Genomic DNA, 22,713 nt, shown 5'->3' on the forward strand with positions numbered 1-22,713 from the left:
TTGGAGAACTCTGATAAAAGAAGGAACTTTGAGGTGTGGGCTCCCAATTACTTGGTTTGCATTTGAAAATGCACTCAAGGATGACTGGTTTACTAAGTCTAGTAATTGGCTAACCTTGGGAAGGGCTGTCCCTTTAGGGTCAGCAAAGCAAAGTATGAGAATACAGAATAAAAGGCAAGATTATTAAAAGATTTAATTTAGAGTTGAAAATTACTAAAAAATGTTCAGCATTCATCTGATTCAAAGGTCAGAAACTTTTTAAGCATTAAGTGTCTCCAGAGGGATTAAATAACATTTGCAAGTACCCAATGACTATAAAACTAAGTCTAAATATGTTAATCCAGTGGTTAAGTTCTTAATTACCTGTTCCCCCTCTGTTTATTCTCAACTATAACTATCTAATTCCTCTATTTCAGTCCTGACCCTGGAATATAAAGTATTAAGTTTTGCTTCCATGCTTTTATGTATATTCATCTCTTGGACTCCATTTAAAAATTTTGAGTATGGTTCCTTATTTGACCTATGACACTTAAACATTTTACCAAATATTTTAGATGGCTCTATGTTGTACATTTTTTCTTACATTTGAAGAATCCTTAAATAGATGCTTCTTCATTATACTGAGTTGTCTTATGAGAGGAAAATGATTAGAAAACAATGAAAAATAGAGTGAATGTTATATTTATTATCAGAGGAAAGAGATTCTTGAAACATGCATGAAGCCATATTAAAATGACACATCCTCAGAGTCAAATTTTAGGAGCATTTGGAAATGAAAGTATTTTAAAAACTGATTTCTTAGGGAACATATTTTAAGGAGGAACTAATTTTACTATTTTTACCAATGGAAGAAAAGAGGAGATGCAATTTCTTGGTATAACTCTGTTACAAATTCATACTCAAAAAAGTTTCTGTGGATTTTATAAATCAGAATTATTTACTAAAAAGTACCAGGGAGAGGGATGGTGCCTGGATAGCTCAGTCGGTTAAGCATCCAACTCAGTTTTGGATCAGTTCATGATCTAAGGGTCCTGAGATCAAGACCTGTGTGGGGGCTCCATGCTCAGCGAGAAGTCTGCTTGAGATTCTTTGTTCTTTCCTACTATCCCTCCCCTCCCTCCCTCTATCTCTCTCTCTCAAATAAATCTTAAACAAAAAATACAGGGGGGCTTCCTTTTCAAAAAATATAAACTCAGATTTAATCAATTTGTATGTGTGTTTTAAGTTTGGAAAATGGACGTATTATTCCTCTTTAAATGCTTTTTCTCTCCTAGTCTTCCAATAAATGATTCATAACTTTTTTATAATCCTAGTTTATGACTAATGCCGAATACAAGACACATAGAGATATACAGAAATATAGATGTAGATAGCTTTCTACTTAGATTTATTATAACATATGTGCAAACATTAATATAAGTATTTATATTAAAAGGAAAATTGATGGCTTACCATTTTAAAATATTCAACTGATTTCTCACTCTATTAAGTCATCTTTAAAATTCATTTTTAAAGTAAATTACAAAGCCTTATATTAGTGAATCATAATGTTTCAGAATTCTTATAAATTGATTTTAAGAGGCATTAATAATATGTATCAACCATTAGTTAAGCACATTTTTCTTTTAAAATCTTGTATTTGATATTTCACTGCTATATGGGTTCCTCATTCCATTTCATCTTTCCTTTTATTACATCCTTTTTGTATCTTCAGTCTCCTCCCTAACTTCATGTAATATGATTATGCTTTGTCATAATAATCATGACCTAAACTAATTTTGGTGTCTCAGGTCCTATATTGTGGTTAATATTCAAATATTCTCATTAATCTCTTGTTAGTTTCTCATACTGACAATCTATAAAAATTAATTACAAATACTGTGGAAATTAGGAACTGAGAGCATCTCATTCCAGATTTCCCTCACATGATCCAGGAAATGTTCTTTATCTAACCATCATGTATTTTCAATGATATTGAGTAATGGCTAGGGTTAGGTTTGAGACTAGAACAATGACAGAAAGGTTTAACAAGTGCAGTGCTATGTGGACCCTTTGTTTATACAATCTCACCATGTTAGCCCATTAATTTTACTGCTATGATCTTGTCATCCAGCATGAGGGCTTTTCTTCTCCTACTGTCACCTCAGCTAGATCCAACAAGTAGTGCTGCCATTATACTCATTACTCAGAATTTAGTATGTTGTTAGGTAATAAATATCTTTAAGTTTCTGCCTCCTCTATTCTTTCTCATTTTCCTTTCAATTCCATCTTACTAGCTATTAATGGGCCACCTCAGCCAGGAGGCATTTGAGCAGCACTGAACACCATGACTCAGCATCAGGAGAACTCTAAAATGTATAGGCAGTTACTTCTGCTTCCTATCTTCCCCTCTCTGAGGAGAAACTCAACGTCTGAGTTTCTTCCTGTACCTAAACCATTTCAGCTTTGCAGATTTAAACATGTTCTACAATGTGAGTTCTGTGGCACCATACTACCAGGCAGTTGAAAGGAAACTCAATAGAGTAATACCGCAGCAGAATCAAAATACATTGTGAAATGTTTGAAAAGTAGTTTTCCTGTGCTCTTATTAATCATTGCTCTGTATTTCTTTCCTTTTTTTTTTTTTTATAAGTGATGCCTATTTCACAAGGCATACTGAGCATATCTATTACTGGTCCTTTTTTTTAAAGATTTTTAAAATTTATTTTTTCATGACAGACAGAGAGAGAGAGAGGCAGAGACACAGGCAGAGGGAGAAGCAGGCTCCATGCAGGGAGATGATGTGGGATTCGATCCCGGGTCTCCAGGATCAGGCCCTAGGTTGAAGGCAACGCTAAACCGCTGAGCCACCCAGGCTGCCCTATTACTGGTTCTTGATAGATTATTTAGCAAATGTATTTTTTAAAACTTAGCATCATACTTGAGGAAGTACCTATACATACATGCTATATTGTACATATTATGTTTTACAAATTATATTATAGTATATATGTGTGTGCATAAACATGTGCACATATAGGTATATGTGTGTATATATACTAATACTGCATGTATATACACAGTATTAGAATATGTTTACTGTTTAAAATCATCATTAAAACATTTTACTATATCTAGAGTTTCTTACTGAATTGTTTTTAATGCTATTTTCTCACCCTAAAGAGATGTTGAGGAATTCATATCATACAGCACATAATTTACATATTTATTAATTTTTTGCCATGATATTTAAGCAAGCAGCTTTAATTTACAAAGACTGGCAAATTTAGTATATTATTATTGTTATTATTATTACTTTTCAGTTTTTCAGAGTTTTTGTGAATTTTACATAGTGGGTTCAGCAATTACATAAGCTTAATTTTTAAAGCATCAAGAAAAAATAGAACTTTTTTGTGTAAATTTCAAAATATACTATCTATCCATTCTTTTTAGAGTAACGCACACTGGACAGGAGGAAAGAAAACAAAACACTCCAGGTAGAAGCCAAACTGTTTTCTGACAACAAGGTCTTCCTTCAAGGACATGCTATTCCAAATTATTTCAATTCCATCTGTTCAATTTGTATGCAACACCGTATTTGAGTTTGAGTACCTCAGTGTTATCCTCTACTTCTGGGAGAAGGACTGAACATTTTGGGTGTCTACCAACATCCTTCACCATAATTTTAAAATGTTGACATGAAGGAAATAATCTGAGCCAAAGGAATACCACAGCCCTGCTTAAACTTCTCCAGAAGGAGATAATTTTTTTTTTTTTTTTTTTGATTCAGCTCACGCTCAGTGCTGCCCCTCCCCATTTGCAGGCTATCTATCCAAGACACACACACATCTGAGCTCTGGCACATTCTTGAAAAGCTTTTGCATGCAAATAAAACACCTTATGGCACAATACTGTCAAAAATATAAATTCCCCTTTCAATCAACAAAACAATTCAGAACCCTGACACTACATCCGAAAACTGAGATCTGAGTCAACCTTACTAATACTGCATCACCGTTATCCTAACTCAGCACATTCTCACTTACAATTACCTAACCGAGAGAAAAACCTTGCACTTACCTGATACGCTGAGTTATCTGTTGTTCTGGGTACAGGATTTATTGCAAATTATGCATTTGAATAAATGCAGCGACAGTGATACCACAATACGCCTCTCTCCTGCTGCAGAAAGCAAGTTAAAAGGACTTCAAGCTGTGACCTCAGAGGCAGGCACAGCCGCTCCCATCCTTCAGCCAACCTTCTGGGGAGAGCAGGTTAGATGACAGTGAAGCTGGCTCCCTACATAGCAATACTTTCAAATAAAGCATTCTGTGCTGGGAGCTGGGGGATTTACATCTTCCAAATTCGGCTGGCCCGAGTCAATGCTGCTTCTATGCTTGAAAATATTAAGCATTTCACTGCAGTCACTTAATGCAAGAAACTATCTGAGGCGACTTCACAAACCCTGTCATTCTGTTCGGAGACTAAAGAATGAGCACCGCATGCATAATTCATGCATTAAAATCTTCAATGCACTTCCTGTAGCCACTGTTCTATCCAGTAATGGGCTATTGATCACCTCATCGCTAAGACAATTGAAGCTCCGCAATTGGTTTATTTCCACAAATAAAATTACAACCTAAATCACAGGGAGAATGCTCCAACCCTGCAACAGCCACTCGGGTAAAACACTCACATAGACAAGATAACATTTGCATACTGCAGAATGTTTAAACTGGACTCTCTGGCAGAAACACTGTAGTATCTGTCTTCTTTTATTCAAAAGACATACTTTCTGCAGATTTAGACTGAATATTTTATATTAAAAGTGAGATATACAGAGTTGTTTTTTTTCTCCTGCCATTTTTGAAAAATCAACAGGCTAATCTGAAAATTAAGGGAAAAAAAACAGATGATGATATATGGTTACAAATCATAGGAAATTTTTATCTAGATTCATAAGGATAACTTTTCTTAGAAGACTTTTATTTTAAAATAATTAATTTTTCATCTGAATAATGTGGAAGAGATTTTTTTTTAATCATCATGGGGATACATTTGTTCATCATTGTTAAGTATTTTGGATGGTAAGTACCTTTTTTTTCTGGGAGTGCCAGTAGTTCTGAGAGTCTTTTTCTTAGAATATAAGCTTCTAAGAACACATCATGGTTTCTATTACTCTTTTTTTCACTGCCTCAAAAAAGCAGGCTTTAAAACAAAATGTGCATTTCATTATGCTAATATTCATCAAGGGAAAACACAGGTAGCATTTTAAAATGTCATAATTTTTGTGAAAAAAAACCATAGTGGAAAAAACATATAAAAATAGCAAATGTATGTAAACGTTTGTCTATTTCCCAAAGTATGCTCAGTGTAAAAATTAGTGAAGCTTTATTTATCCACCAAAAAAGGACTAAATATGATGTTATTAAGATCATTCAGAAACCTAATGTGTGTCTTTCCACAGCCTCTTTTTTATTTACCCATAGATACCACATATGCACACACAATTATCACAGTTCTATGTTGTCACACCTGACATTTATAAGACTCAAGTGAAAACTTCAAGTTCGTATCTTGGGGCTAGCCTAGAGAAAAACTGTCAAAGTATACTCAAGGTTTCCCTTCTAACAGTTACACAATTAGTAACTGGGAGCAATTCAGCCTTGGAGAAAGCAGGATCACAGTGACTTTCAGTAATTAAACCAGTAGCAATTGATAGCAGCCTGTGAAGGTACTAGGAGTGGAATGGAGTTCAGGGATGTTCAGGGAAACACTTCTTTTCAATGCATATAAGAGCATGCCTGTTAGGTCATAGAAAAGGTAATTGCACCTACTTATTCAAGATTATGCTACAATATTCTATATGGCAGTCTGAGAAATTAATCACCCAGTTACTATGTATATTATATATCCCATACTCCAAAATGTTTTGTTCTACCTTAGGAAATTCTACTTAAACATTTATATATATTGCCTCTAACCTAATACACTTCAAGTGGACTACATAGTAGCCTTTATTTTATAATATTTACCTTAGTAATATTCTTTATTCCTTAAATGAAGATTGAAAGACCTCAAACATTTAAAAAATTACAGAAGTTATAGCTAAGGATTAATATTCTGCCTAGAGTTTTATCAACTTAATCACCTACAGAAGCAATTTTGTATGAAGATAACATTTAAAAATAGTAGAAAACTGAAAACTTTAAAATGTAACTTATCAGGTATGGGGATATAGAGTACAATCATTCAGGAGATATAAACTCACATAAACTAAAATAACTACGTATTAGAATTAGAAGCATTAGAAATTTAACCTCTCTGAAATGCCCATGATTGGATAATGCATAACTATGCATAGGAAAAACTTAGTTCATCTCTCCTTTTGCAGTGAGTGAGAAGAAAATCAGTATCTTTTCTCTGATACAAATACTCAAGACCCAAATCTAAATGAAGATAACTGTGTATCCACTTGGTGAATTTTCAAATTCAATTGTCTTAAAAGTGGGGAGAAATATGAGAAACACACATAGAAACACTTCATGACCTAGAAGAGACCAACACTGGAAGTCTGCAAAGAAGAATATGACAGGGGAAAGGCTAGAGGGGTGGCAAATCCCTAAAACATCAGTGGGAGCTGCAAGTACGTCTTGAAGGGTAACAACTGGTGGAAAAGTTGTCAATTATACTCTCAGATAAAACAAAGCCAAAGGTTATAATAACAACTAAATTCCACTGTCCAGAAGTCTGCTATGCCTAAGAGATACACTTAACCGATTTTTTCAAATGGATGGAAAACAAAGAATGTGATTTTAGATGAATTTGATCTCTTTGCAGATCAAGAGGCTTTTCCAATATTTTAAATTTATAATGCATGTAGAAAATAAAGTAAACTCTGTAATGTACAATAGGGTCAATAAAATGAATCAAAATGCAAAAAAATCAAAGCATATTTAGCCTGTTAAATTTGTGCTATTAAAATATATAACTAGACTACCTAACTACTGCCATTTGGAAAAACACATAATTTATATCCATTATAAGAAAACGTAATGCCATGTAGCATTAGGAAAACAATTCAGCCTACCAAAGTTTCTACATTTCTGAGCTCAGGGATGTAGGAGCAGAGTGCTTTTGTTCTGAGATTTAAGACATTCTTTCTTTTCTTGCTCTGTCCTACCAATATTATTATCATCCCCTAATCATAATACATTCATTTAATTAAACATATCATGTACCTTCTACAAGAAAGGAATTTTGCCAGATGCTAGGTCAGTGGCTGCCTCCAAAGCAGTCACACTTTAGTGATGATAACAGGTAAACACATAAATACAGAGTGATGAATATATAACATATATCACTTTGATATATGTTAAGATATGCAAATGAGATAATTACTAAAGGGCACTGCACCAGTACGCTAAATGACTTCTAGGTAAGTGTTAATTCTTATTTTTATTTCCCTAGATGAGACATAGTAACAGAAGAAATACTGGCAATACCAACTGCCCATAGAGTATTAGGAAATGTTTTATGGAGGTTGTGGGATATTTAAAGAAACCGAGTGGTGTAATGGAACTAAAATGGACTTTAATGTTTGACAAATTTGAAAACAAGTTCAGGTTTCACTGAATTTGAACTTGCACGTACTATCAATACTCTATGAATATTTAAAATAAGATGGAATTTAAGTTCCATATGACCAAAGACCATGTTTATTACACTATAACATCTGTTTACAGCATTCTTAAAGTTCACTAAGAAGTAAACAAAAAGAGCTACAAGTATCAGCATAGATGGAGTACACAAGCTAAATGCTGAGGAAAAAAAAATAAAACTCATGCATCATAATCCCAATTATATAAAATTTAAAAACAAGCAAGACAGCATGATAATATTACATTTTGTCTAAAAATATATGTATTTAGGTGAAAATTAAGTAGTATATAAATACCAAATTCAAGGTTGTAATTATTTCTGGGGAGAGGAAGAAGGGTGTGATTGGGGAGGAGTATATATTAGGACTTATTTGCCTATATCTTTATTTATTAAACTGGTAGTGGGCACACATATTTTTGTTTTGCTTTTCATATTATCTAAATATTTGAGATTTAGATATTACCTAAATATTTGAGATACTGGGGATCCCTGGGTGGCTCAGCAGTTTAGCGCCTGCCTGCCTTCGGCCCAGGGCATGATCCTGGAGTCCTGGGATCAAGTCCTGTGTTGGTCTCCCTGCATGGAGCCTGCTTCTCCCTCTGCCTGTGTCTCTGCCTCTCTCTCTCTCTCTATCTCTGTCTCTCATGAATAAAAAAATAAAATCTTTAAAAAAATAAATATTTGAGATATTAAGAATGAATTTTAAAAGTGAGGGAAAAAATTAAAAAGAGACTTCACAAAGCTCTTTGCTGTTGGATTCTCTCTCTCTCTCTCTCTCTCTCTTTTTTTTTTTTTTTTTCTTTTCCGGTTCACACTTCCCTTTCCAAGATGGTAACCAAAAGGAAAAAAAAATACTACAAATGACATTCAATTCCACTTTAAACACTCTTCAGTCATCAAGAAATAAATTCAGTGAAATAAAGAGGGTGAAAAAATATAGGGAATATGTTTCTTAATATGTCTCAAAAATTTGTTATTACTTATACATTGTTTTTGTAACATTGGATTCCTTAGTTCTATTAAAATACTTGCTATTCTCTCAATATTCAGTTAGTTTACAGATATCTGTATACTGCCATGGCTTCCCAGATGTCATAAAATGACCCATTTGTAGTTCAATCTCCCTGTAAAATGAAGGTACTAAGAATCTTACTAATGGTTACAGGCATAATTGAAAAATATAATTTAAAGCCTTTTAAGTCTGTGAAGGTATTATATCTCCCAAATAACTATTATAATCCTTATGTAATCCTATTTACGTTTAGTTATTTTCAGAGAAGTAGATTTTTTTTTACAGTTTTTATTTAAGTTCCAGTTATTTAACATACAGTATAATATTAGTTTCAGGTGTACAACATAGTGATTCAACACTTCCATACAATACCCAGTACTTAGCACAAGTGCACTCCTTAATCCCCATCATGTATTTATGGCACGTTTTCCTTTTAAGTGACTCAATGATCTTGAAGTGACTAACTTCAAGTCAAGAGATATCAGCAACCAGTTCTAACTTATGAGATTCCCTAAACAGTTCTGGGTATGTGCCAGTCTGTTTCTAGATACACATTAGGGAAGATCTTTAAAAACTATATCCTACTGGTCTGCTTTTCTTCTCTGGTAACAAATTTAAATATTTGCAAAATAGTTTGGTCCAAATATATTTCTATTTTCAAGATAATTTAGGCATACCTCACTTTGTCTCAATTTTTATTCAACAGAAGTCTGTATTGTCTTAGGTCTTTTAGGATTTTTAAGTTTCAACACATGAGTTAATTCTTCAAGAAGACTTAATGGGGAAAAAAGGCTAACTTGATTAATTTATTAATGAATAATGCCAACAACAAAATGGATGATATATTTACTATAATATTTGATTGTATATTATCTTGAAAATATAAATACCTTTTAAGAACTTTATATAAGTTTTAGCCTCATTATCACTAAAAAGGCACTAATTTAAAAATTTCTAAATACATGTATTTTTAAAATAACTACATCATGATTATAGGGCACAAGTATATATTGTGAGCATTCATGTGAGATATGCATATGTGCACAAATATTTTAAAACTTGAATTATACTATATTTCACTTTAGTGTACAGGTGACTATACAATTTGCTAAACTTCCACGAAATGACAGAGCTATGTCACCTGCACTCTGATCAACAAATAATCTATTATTAAAGTCCCACAGGCCCTGTATTCTCCCCTCCACCCTCCACCACCCACCCAAAATAGCCACTACTCTGACTGATAACAACATAAATTAGATTTTTTTATACAACCAACCTGTAGTGATGCAGAATTCTACAGACATAGAACTATTTCAAATATAAATTTGCACAAGTGTTTCACACTCTATTCACACTCCTCCTATTTTTATTTGACCATAGTTTCAACATGTAAAATGTAACTATTATATTTTTCATTTAATAAAACAATTTTGCATAAGTTTCTCTTGAGATAAATACTTCAGAACACATTTTACTTTCTACCATAACGTAGGTCTCAAGGCAGGATATTAATGTACTAGTAAAGTCTTTTGTGAAATATTTGTTTTTGTGGAGTTATTACATGGGGTGATCAACTTTGCTTTTTCATAAAAAGTTTTATCTTTAAATTTGCAACTGTAATTTCCTGGAGAAGATTTCATCAGAGACATCTGTCCTATGAAATTAAAGAGCCACTCATAAAAGTATCTTGAAAATACAACTGATATTTTAGTTTTAGAGAGTGGATTATAGGGATCTTAGGAACAAAGTGATACTTTGCTGAAATGCATGAGGATTTAAATTAAAGTAGATAAGTGTAGGGTCTACAAGTTTCAATTTATAAGGATAACATACGATCTAAAGTGCCTTCTTAGCACAGAGATGCAAAACTCTTGGTTAGAGAGGCCATTATATAAGCCAGTAATAATTATGTTTGGGAAATAATCCCAATTAGTGACTCAAGGAAAAACAGGTTATGAAATGGAGGGGAGAGAAAAATTAGTTTGGGGCATGAAAGTGTGAATGCGAAGAATACCTGACTTTCTTCTGATCTAACTAATATTGACTTGAGTCCTTCCTTCACAGATATTCATTGATGTGGGCTATGGGTCAAATTCCAGCTCAGTACTTATCCCAAAAGATTTAGGATCAGTGGTCTATTAGAACTAACCCATACAGCTTTTAAGAGTCTATTTTAATTTTCAGGAATTTTGCAAGACAATTATTAAGTACAGTTATTCTTTATAAATAAATGATATGAATTTACATTTAAATATATTATATTTTAAAAAGACAAATACTCAAAATATATCACTTCTTATACATTTTACTATTATCAATGCTTTAGAAATTGTTTACATCTATTCTATCTGTATGGTAAAAATGCTATACAATAGTGTGCTATTGAGCACCTCTAACTCTACGTTCAATAACATCGTGTTGCTAGTTGAAACCAACCTTGGTGAAAATAATTACAGGAACAAAATCAGCAAATGCTAAAAAACAGGGCTTTTCTTTTCCCCTCGAACGCTGGTGATTAAACATTTAACAGCACATCTCAGCTTTGATTTCAGTGTCTAGAAAGTTGTAAAGCAATTATATCTAACCAGCTCCAACATGGTTTTTGAATTTTGATTTTAAAAATATTCCCTCAAAATTTCAACTAATGTTACCAATATGGATAGGCAAAAACTGAGTTGTAGTAAACTCTCTTGGCCAACTGAAAAATAACTGAACCTAAAGGAATGTCTGAAGATATTTATCATAAGAGATCTGTATTTTTCTCCTATTAAGAACTAGGGGAAAAGTCAGGATACTTTCAAAGATGGTTATATCATCCAGGTAAACAAAGAGTTTAGAAAAAACATAGAAGTCAGCATCTCTTCATTGATTCATAGAACAATATAGCATTAGCTATAAATATGCTTTAAACTATCTGATTGTTCTTCCTTCTTCCACAATAATATTAAAAGAAAATTTAAATGATAAAATAATTACACATATAAAATCAATCCGGTATACACTTTTGCTATAGTTGAATAGGTTAGTAAGGTGGCCACCTAAAAATATTTAAATAACAATAATTTAAGAATAATACAATGGTTTAAGAGAGTGAATTAGAAAATACTACAGTATTACAGATTCCACTTAAAAAAATACAGGAACATAGAATGATAGTGAGTGTCTGCCAGTATATGAGAAGGATGTTGGAAGGTCCACTCCTAGCCAGTCTTAATTAGGATCTTCAAATCCCTTTAAATTTGGAATACTTATAGGACTACCTCAGAATCTTTGAAATCCATAGGCTTTGATTTGGGTACAGCAGGAAACTTAAACTTGAGAAGAGAGTGGCACCAGCTTTTGGACAGCCTAGAACCATCTTTAGATTTTTTTTTTAAGCTAGCTCTTTGGAAATGTCCAACATCAGAGCTCTGCTGGAGCTCTGTACACTCATATCTCAAGTGCCTTTGAAGTTGAAGTCTTTTTATTACCCTTTAAAGTATCTGAAATTAGTTGTAAATTAGATTTAACCAAAATGGCAATAAAGTCTCCATCTGGATCTACCATAAATTACATTGACTCATATGTTCAGACTGTTGATCTGAAAAAAGAAGGATCATGTTTTATTCTAGTTGATAAATAATATTACTTTTTCTCCTTTTTAACATTTTTTTAAATTGAAATTCAATTATCCAATATATAGTATATGATTAAAAATATTACTATTGTAGTGTCTATTGTCCTTTTATATACAACCTACAGTGTACAATAAAAAATACTGCAGGGTTAAAAAAGAAACAAGAAACTGTGTTCCATATCAAGAGAGCAAATAGTCAATAGAAACAGATACAATAAAATAGGGACAAGGATATTTTAGGATTGGACAATGTCTGAGGAGATGAAGCTTTAAAATGTATATCACAGTCACTTAAAAACGGGAAAGGATGCCTGGCTGGCTTAATCAGCAGAGCATGTGGCTCTTGATCATTGTATCCTGAGTTCAAGACCTACATTGGGGGTAAAGGTTACTCAAATAAATAAACATTTGTGTATGTTGTAATCAAATGATGCAAATAAACTGAATCTGAAAGGAGACATTACATTAACTATAAGCATAATGAGGCAAGGAGAGATCAAACAGTTTTCTGAGGTGAACTTGATAGGATTTGCTGACTGAGTCTATGCGGGGGATAAAAGAAGCAATATTTAGAACGCCAAGATTTCTACCCTGAAAAATCAGTGGATGTTGACAACAACTAAAACTGATTATCCAAAAGTTAGAGTAAATATAAAATGATAGAAAACAGTGAACCGTATATGTTTACTTCACTTCCTCTTTCTTGCCTTTTCAGTGCTCTATCAAATCTCTAATAGCCAAAACATTTATTTATTTGAATCCTGGGATACCATACTCACCTTGTTACTTCCTTGCTTCTCTGGCATTTCTTCCTCAGTATCAACTCATTTACTTTATTTCCCCTTAAATATCTGTTAAGTTTTCTCTCTTCTTCCCTGTCCTCTTATCAACTTTCCTCATTTTCTACTCAATATTCTCATCCACTCACATAACTTAACAGATTATGTGTAATGATTTCAAACTTGTATCTCTGAGATGTTTTTCCTGAACTGCAGATCCATCAGCGCTATATATGCTTAATGTTTATACTTGGGTATCTCACAAGTATCTCAAACTCAGGCAGTTCACAAATGAACTCAGCTTATTTTTCCTAAATTTGGTTATCCTTTTTCATCTCTATGCTAGGAAATGATATTATCATCCATTCATCTGCTCATGCCAGAAGCTAAGATATCTTTTATACTTGAAGGAACATATATATGCTCAAGAACTCAAACTTTGTCTTTAGTCAAGATATCTTTTCTGAGGTGTAGGCATGTCAACTTCATATTTCCACTTGGTTATCTCACTCTGTGATAATTAAATTCTCAATATTTTTCCAAAGTGGGTCTTCCTCTAGTCCTTCCTATCCTGGTGAATGGCACTACCCTACACCATGTACTCATTTCTAAAGTCTATGGCTACAACTCTCTTTTCTACTTTCTAATTATATAATGAATTCATTTAATTTTTTCTATCTTTATTGTCAATAACCAAGTTCAAGCTATCATCATTTCCTGCTTAGACTATTGAGATAGCTTTATAGGTGATCTCTCCAGATCCACTCTTATGCCTGCTAATCCACACAAAATGCCATCTAAGAATACCAGAAGAATATTTAAAAATGCAAATGTCAGGGTACCTGGGTGGCTTATTGGTTGAGCATCTACCTTTGGCTAAGGTTGTGATCCTGGGGTCCTGGGATTGAGTCCCGCATCAGGCTCCTTCCGGGTAGCTTGCTTTTCCCTCTGCCTATGTCTCTGCCTCTCTCTGTGTATCTCTCATGAATAAATAAATAAAATCTTTAAAAATAAATAAGTAAAAATAAAAATGTCATTATATTATTTACTGGCATAAAAATATTGAGTGTTTTCCCACTACAATTAAGATATTAAAAATCTTCAACATTGCATATAATGTCCTATGGTCCCAAACTAATCCTCTAGCTTTACTATGTTCCAGCCACACTGGTCATCCATCTCTCTGTTTCTTCCACTTAGGTTATTCCCCTTCTGTTATGAAATTTCTCCAAATATTTGCTTTGCTAATTGACTCGTCTTTCAAGCTCTATCCTTTATTTGACGCCTTTGCAAACTAGGACAGTTTCTTCCTATGATTCATCTCACAATACTCAGTAACTTTCCTTTATAGCTGATCTAAATTGTAATTAATTATGCATTTAATTCCTAACTTTCCACTATAATATGATTTTTACTATACCAGGGACCGTATTTGTCTCATTTGCCTTTCATTTACCACAAGTTTGATGTTCATCACTGTGACTGGCACATAGATGATATTTGCTGAACACATGGATGAATGAATCAATGGCACAGTGTGTGCTTGTATCAGAGGATCTGATTCTTTAGGTTTGAATTGTCAGCCACTGTGATAGAGTTGACCAGATAGAATTGAGTTGCCTGCCTTTGAATAAATGGTTGAATTCCAACTTTAGAACTTTAGCTAAGAATACTTATGTATTAAGCTTTTCTCAAAAAAATCACTACTTGTTTCTGTCCCGGAATTTTGCCCTCCTAGCTTGTCAAACCTGTACAGGTCAGTAGACTTTGACCTATTGTTACCCATGCTGAACAGTCTGCTCTGATTTTGTGTCCAAACTCATTTATTCTTAAGTGGGAAAATTTTATTCTTTCCACAACCCTACCTATACCCTGACCTACTTGAATTCTCAGTTGTCTTATATTCCTACTTAGGTTCAGCCTAGACAGAACATTGATTAACTGTTATTAATTCTAATAGCTCTAGCTATTGTTTTCACTTTGCTTTCTCCAGGGAGATTCTCTTTAGTCCTTTGAGAATTTTCCTAGCTGACTCCTAAATTTCCGGTAGTTTAAAGCTAATGTGTTCAAATCTGGTGTGGAGATGATTGCCAAAAATGTTAAAAAAAAAAACAAAAAAAAAACAAAACCCTGATGTCTTTGACTTTTCTAACTTCTGGTTTCCAGGGTGTGATCTATTTCTGTACTTTCAAAGATTAAACTGTCACTTTCCTTCTTCATCAAAACTGGGAAACTTCAATTGGTAAATATGCTTTTTAGTACCTTTTTAATTTAATAATTTCATAACTAATGCTTAACAGCAGAGATTGTTATTTAAAAAAAGAAAAATTAAAGAGCATTTTTCTCCTACCTTGTATTCATATTTTCAACTATATCTTCCTTGACTTCCCAATGAGTTATATATATATAGAGAGGCAGTATATCTAACAGATAAGAGAATAAGTTCTCATTTCCTACATCCTGGTGCTTAGTATTGTGTTTACACTTACTATTTGTCCATAACCAAATTACTTAACTTCCTAAAATCTCAATATCTTTGTCAAGTAAAAATATTACTAACAAATAATGCTTCTATCATAAGAAAACTGGGGATCCCTGGGTGGCGCAGCGGTTTGGCGCCTGCCTTTGGCCCAGGGCGTGATCCTGGAGACCCGGGATCGAATCCCACGTCGGGCTCCCGGCATGGAGCCTGCTTCTCCCTCTGCCTGTGTCTCTGCCTCTCTCTCTCTCTCTCTCTCTGTGACTATCATAAATAAATAAAAATTAAAAAAAAAGAAAACTGTGAGGATTGACTAAATGCAAGAACATGGGGAAAAAAAAAGAGAATAACAAAAGAAACCTTACCTGACATAGTGCCTCAACATAGCGAAAATTAAAAGTTTTTAGTTACCATTATTGCATTAACTCCCAAAAGTTAGATCCTATATATGCTGTTTTATGCTGCTAAATCATATATATATCTAGCATAAGGCTTGCATAAAATAGGTTTATAATAAATGTTTGTTGATTGATCAATAAATTCAGATTTTCTGAGTACTTTTATCAGGTCTTAATGACTCAGAAAAACACTATCTCCCCTGCAAAAAAAGAAAATACTACCCCCCACTAGGAAAGCAATTCTCTGACCAAAAAAATGATATAAATACATTTTTAAAGTGTTTGCTGATTATTATTTTTTTTTACTAATTCCTTAATGCTGAGGAAAAAACCTCCTTATCAGGGATTTAAAGTTATTTAAATATTAAGCATAGTAAGACCCTATTTTAATACCCCATCATGGTGAAACAGGTCATATTAGTTCAAATTCTATGAAGGAATATACTTTATCATATATATGTTATGAAGTAACTACTCAATAATAGATTTATTGTGCATACAAATACCAATTGTGTATAAAACATCAAATAATAGATTTTATTATAGGTAATAGATTAGATTACATATTCATCATCAAATAATAATAGCTTATGAACATTGAGATGTACTTATGCTAGGCATTTTCTCAAGTACTTTACATGATTTATCAAATCTAATAATTCCTACAACCAACCCTCATGGACTTCTTTTAATAATGCTGCAATAACCTCATACATTAATTTAATTTACTGATGTTTATTTATAAATCCATAAAAAGTTAGAAAATAGGTTAGAATGACACTTGGGTTTATGTTCATACTGCTTATAGCTTCTGATTTGAAAGTACAGTGGATAGAATATGGGCTTTAGTATGCTGGGCCTCTGTGCTGCATAACTCCAGTGAACATCATCTGGTATCATTTGCCTTCTGCCTGAAGAACTTCCTCTGCCATTACTTATGGTGCAGGTCTAAAAGCAATATATCTGTTTAGCTTTAGTTTATTTGAAGAAAAGTATTAATCTGCATTTTTGAGAGATTTTTTGCTAGTATAGAATTCTAGATTGATAGGGATTTTCTCTCTTTTTTGGTACTTTAAAGATGCTAAAGATGCAGGTTGTATGTGGGAGTTCAGCAAGAAGATGTTAAGAATGACACTCAGGTTTCTGACTTCAAAAATATCAGTGGGTGTGGCACGATAATTGAGATTGACTAAGAAAGTACAATCACTATACAAAAATCGAAGGTAGTGAATTGGTCAGTCCCTTGTAAATCATTCCTTTTAACCCCTTGGCTTTCTGTCACACATTTACTGACTCCTTACTTGGACATCTTTACAACTGGTTTCTGGGACACAAACTTACTGCCTTTGCCTCTTGCTTCTCTGTTCATTCCTTTTCAGTCTCCTTTGCCAATGCAATACTTTTTATTATCATCCTTAAAAGATTAAAATATAAGAAACCTCTTCTCCTTTCATTCTCTCCTCCCAGGCATTTTTATACCCTCTAATAACTTGACCAATCATGTATAATGAATCCAAACTTATATCTTCAGGCAAAATGTCTTTTCTGAGTTCCAGCTCATCAATCTACTGATATACTTTAAATTTACACTTAGGTAACTAACAGGCATCTCAAACTCAGGCAGTCTGCAATTGAATTCATGAGTTTTCTCCCAAAATTTATTTCCTCCAATTCTCCCTATTCTAGTTAATGGTTCCCATCTCTATTTACATCAGAAACCTAGATGTGATACTTTATATTTTCTTCTTCCTCTATGGCCACTAGCTTATTGGTTTCTACTTGGTAAATATATACTGAATCTATCTACTTCTTTCTCTCACCATTGCCATTAACCTATTCCAACTCATCATCATCCCTTGCCTGATGGATTATAGTAAGTTCCTAAAAGATTTCCCTACATAACCCATATCAAATGCCCTAGAAGGATTTATTTATTTATTTATTTATTTTTATTTATGATAGTCACAGAGAGAGAGAGAGAGAGAGAGAGAGAGAGGCAGAGACACAGGCAGAGGGAGAAGCAGGCTCCATGCACCGGGAGCCCGACGTGGGACTCGATCCCGGGTCTCCAGGATCGCGCCCTGGGCCAAAGGCAGGCACCAAACCGCTGCGCCACCCAGGGATCCCGAGGATTTATTTTTTTAATGAAAATGTCATCCTATTATTTACTGGCTTAAAATCCTATTTCAATTAGGATGCTATTCTATGTCTTCAACAGGACATAGCAGGTTTCTATCATCACTAATCCCATCTCATACTATTCTCCCATCATTCTCTACATTCCAATCACCCTGGTCATTTTCCTGTTCTATCCTAATGTACACACGCTGCACAGACTGTTCTCTTAGCCTAGCATGCTTTTTCCTCAGTTCTTCATCAACTTCATCTCATCTGTAAGGTTGTACCTTAAAAGTTTTTTTAGAAAACTACTTCCCTGGGTAATGTTTCTTTGGGAATTCATTCTCTGGTTTAACCTTCCTCCTTTCAGGCTATGTTAGGTATCTTGTAATTCATTCATTCTCACGATATCTGCACTTTTTCTGGGTACCACTTATGGCAATGATAATTACTCACTTGTATGACTGCTTAATACTTAACTCTCCTGATGGCAGAGATCACATTTGTCTCACATTTTATCTCTGTTTATTTATCACTGTATTTGGCATATAGAGGATATAAAAAATGTATTTTGAATTCATAAATGATTGAATCAATGGCACAATTTGTTATTATATTAGCTACTTACCAATTGGGGTTTTTTTTGTTGTTGTTTTTAAAGATTTTATTTGGGTTTGAGAGAGAGAGAGAGAGAATGTGCACAAGCAGGGGGAGTGGCAGGCAGAGGGAGAGGGAGAAGCATGTTTCCTGCTGAGCAAAAAGCCCAATGTGGGGCTTGATGTGGGGCTCAATCCCAGGACCCTGGGATCATGACCTGAGCTGAAGGCAGACGATTAACCAACTGAGACACTCAGGCGCTCCAGCTACTAATCAATTGTATTAGCTATTAAGACGTGATTCTTTAGGATGGAGAACTGCCACCTATTATAGAGTTGGCCTAATATATCTGGTCTTCCTGCTTCCAAATAGTTTATATTCAACTTCAGATCTTTGGCTATGGATTCTTACATTTTTAGTTTCTCTCTAAAATAAAGTGTTCCTTTATTCTTTGATTTTACCCTCTTTGCTTTGCCAAGTCTGCCCTAATCTTTAATTCTTCTTTGATTCTTGATGTATATCATCCTGACCTCTTTTACTAATGCTATGTCACCTGTTCTGACTTTGTGTCCAAACACATCTTCCCTTGAATGAGAGTTTCATCCTCTCCATATCCCTAGTTAAGTTCTTTCCCTCCTAAATTTATTTTTGTCCCAGATTCTCATCTTATATTTGAGACCAGTCAGAACACTGATCAACCATTATTAATTCTAGTTAACTCTAGCTTGATTTCTTCATTCTACTTTCCTGGAGAAGCTTACCTCGGCATCACAAGACTCTTTGTTGGTCCCTGTTGCTGTAGTGCAGTTTTTTTCAAAGTTAACATGACATGGATCTCTTGGGAAGCTCTTTTAAAACACAGTCTCCCAGGTCCCACTCTGAGAAATTCTGATATATGAAATCTGGCATAAAGCCCCCAAATTTGCATTTCTATCAAGCTACAGGGTCATGCAGCTGCTGGGAATATTAAAATCTTACTTTGAATAGCACTACTATAATAGCGTGAGGCAAGTTTGTTAAAATCTGGTTGAAGTTTACTGTCAGGTTTTGAAAATATCATGATTGCTTTAACTTTTCTAGAATCTGGTCATCATGATTTAAGCTGCCTTTCTACTTTTACTGTTTAAGTCATCAATCTCCTACAACTGAAGAAACCCTCTTTGTTTAAAGAGTTTTTCTATAACAAACATAGCTGTTTGTTATCTTTTATGAATACTTAAAAACATAGTTTTATTGTATTCACTGATCATTGACCACAGTCAAATTGTTTTATGTAAGAAGACATGAATTTTAGTGGTTAAATATTCAATGTTTCATATGCTACAGCCTGAGGTTTGGTCCTCGGCCTCACATTTAATTTTATTTTTCTGACAAATTAGAAATATAATAATAGCCACACAAATAATATCTATCTTATAGGAATGTTGCATTGATTGGTTAAATGAAATAATTTGAAAAAAAAAACTTAGCACAATTGCATGCTTTACAAGAGCACAGAAAATCACTAAAACTGGCATTAAGTTTTATGCTGTATTATACTCCATAGATGCAGCAAAAACCTGGCGTAAATTGGTGTTCAATAAAAGCTTAAAATTATAACACTTAATGTAAAAAAAAAAGACCACTTTATGTCCGCTACAAAAGTTATAAACCTAGTTTTCTTTAAAATTTTTAATAACTCCGAATTCAGCCTGGATGTTCCAGAGAAACAATACCGTATATATATCCACACACACCCCTATACTACATACATACATACACTCCTATACTACCTATATATATGTATATATATACACACACACTTATATATGTGTGAGATGTGTGTATGTACCAAATCCAGAACATATATGTATAATATAAAATATATATGTATAGGGGCACCTGGGTGGCTCAGTGGTTGAGTGTCTGCCTTTCGCTGGGAGTCATGACCCTGGGGCCTGGAGTCAAGTACCGCATTAGGCTCCCCATGCGGAGCCTGCTTCTCCCTCTGTCTATATCTGCTTCTCTCTCTGTGTCTCTCATGAATAAGTAAATAAAATCTTTAAATTTTTTTTTAAATAAATTTATTTAAGGACAAATAGGTTAATATATAAATATATTATAAATATATGTATGTATATATATTTAAAGACATTTATTTTAAGGAATTGGTTCACATGATTATGGGTGTGCAGTAGACAAGTAAGAAACCCCTATGGTAGCCCAGAAGGCTAGAAACTTGGCAGGAGTTAATGCTGCAGACTTAAGGCAAATTTCTTCTGTGCAAAACTTCAGCGTTTTCTCTTTTAAGGCCTTCAACTTATTGGATAAAATCCCCCGACATTATGGATGGTAATCTGCTTTACTTAAAGTCAACTGATTTTAGATGCTAACCACACATACAAAATACCTTCACACCAACATCTAGATTAGTATTTTATTAAATAACTGGGCACTGTAGCTTAGTCAATTGACACATAAGAAATAACCATCACAACTACTTTATATCTATAGAGAAAAAAGTATCTCTTGATAATTAGGGATTTCCATAATCTAATTCAATTTCTCTCTTCTAATTCCTCCCTCCTCATTTGTGAGACTCATTTTTCAAGTTCCATCATTTTGCGAAGCCAATTATTCATTTCTATGGGAAGTACTTTCTCTTCTCTGTTCTCATAGTCATTGTATCTTCCTTGTATCCCTCTGTGTCATAATTCTCTGTACATGAAATAATTTTTCTCTGTTTGTTGAGAGCTCCCTGATTATGGACACTATGGTTTCTTTTTATTTCTATCTCCCACAGAGACTTTTCACTGTGATGCTCAAAAGATAAGCGTTGAATTTATTAAATTATCTCCCAGCAAAAAGTTTCAACTAATGGGTTTAGCAATGAAGTAAAAGTTAATTCACTTCACCTGAAGGAACAACATTTTAATAGTGTAGCACACTAGCAAATTGTGCATTGTTTAAATAATGTAATGATTTACTAAAAAATAAAACATTAAACAAATAAGACATTTCATATTTTTGGCATATCGTGTAGGTAAAATACTGAGTGGACATATTTTTTAACGACAATATTATCAGTTCAGTTTTATTTAAATTATATATTTTCTTGCTACCCATTCAAAAAAAAAAGGGCAGTTATTCATTTTCAAATTCAAGGGGCAGAGTATAAAACAGCAGGAACTCAGGCAATTCAGCAATCCATCTATCTTGAGAGGAATAAAACACTATTCCACTCTGTACTGGCTGGCACAACTCTTCACCAACAATCCCCCATTTAGATATAAAAACAAACTGGCCTTTGTATTTTGTTTATGCTGTCACCGGGGCATTGCTCTCAAAGCACTTCAGCAATACAAAAATAATGTTGCTGTCTCTCACAGGCAAAGCTAAAAAACACTCACAAAAAAATGCTGCTCAAAGAGCATATTTATCTCAGTTGATTTCTTCTTTGTGTAATGATACAGATATCATACTAAATTCTTTATTTTTGTTAAAATACTGAATATTTTCTCATTTTACGTGCATTTAAGTAAAATCCTGAATTGCAGAACATTTATTAGGTATGTAAAATAAAAATGATCTAAATTTACCCACGTGCGATTCCTTCCTCCCTTTCTCCCATTCAGTATTTAAATTTCTAATCTAATAGACACAGATATGAACAGAGGCAATAATGTATTATAACACAATGATAAAAATAAGTACTGCGTTCAGAGGAAGTAGAAAATACCTGGTATAATCAACCTGAGAAGGTGGGGAAGAAGAAAGCCAGGAAAGGTTTCATTCGGTTGAGCATTGAGATAAGAGTAGATATTTTCCAAATGGATATGATCAAGGACAGAGGAGTTATTCTTGGAAGAGGAGGCCACCTAAAAGCATTAAGGATGACATAGCATACCTTGTGCTGTTTTTTAAAGAACTGCAGAGCATGATGTGTGCCTTAGAGTGAAAAGGAGAAAGGCACCATTTTCCATCCCATCAGTATCAAAATTTGATGTCCAAGTCCAACATGCTTCATGATTTGCTTTCATGTTATCTATACAACTTGAATTTATTCACACAGAAGGTGCTAAATAAATATT

At 33.7% G+C, this 22,713-nt stretch overlaps 1 protein-coding gene and 1 pseudogene across 4 annotated transcripts in view; one reads left to right on the top strand and one right to left on the bottom strand.

Moving 5' to 3' along the window:
• Positions 1 to 22,713, bottom strand: part of CNTN1 (contactin 1) — a 349,722-nt gene that overhangs the window by 226,173 nt on the left and 100,836 nt on the right. The window contains exon 1 of one of the 4 annotated variants that reach the window (XM_077870440.1): positions 4,060 to 4,453. The exons of the other annotated variants lie outside the window; for them this stretch is intronic. The gene's annotated coding sequence lies outside the window, so the exon portion shown is untranslated. Of the gene's footprint in view, positions 1 to 4,059; positions 4,454 to 22,713 lie in introns of those variants that run through there. 4 annotated transcript variants of the gene reach the window in all.
• LOC144297738 (elongation factor 1-alpha 1-like) overlaps positions 2,115 to 22,713 on the top strand; it is a 70,826-nt pseudogene continuing 50,227 nt past the window's right edge.

Source organism: Canis aureus, chromosome 25 (assembly GCF_053574225.1).
Source record: "Canis aureus isolate CA01 chromosome 25, VMU_Caureus_v.1.0, whole genome shotgun sequence".
Classification (NCBI taxonomy): domain Eukaryota; kingdom Metazoa; phylum Chordata; class Mammalia; order Carnivora; family Canidae; genus Canis; species Canis aureus.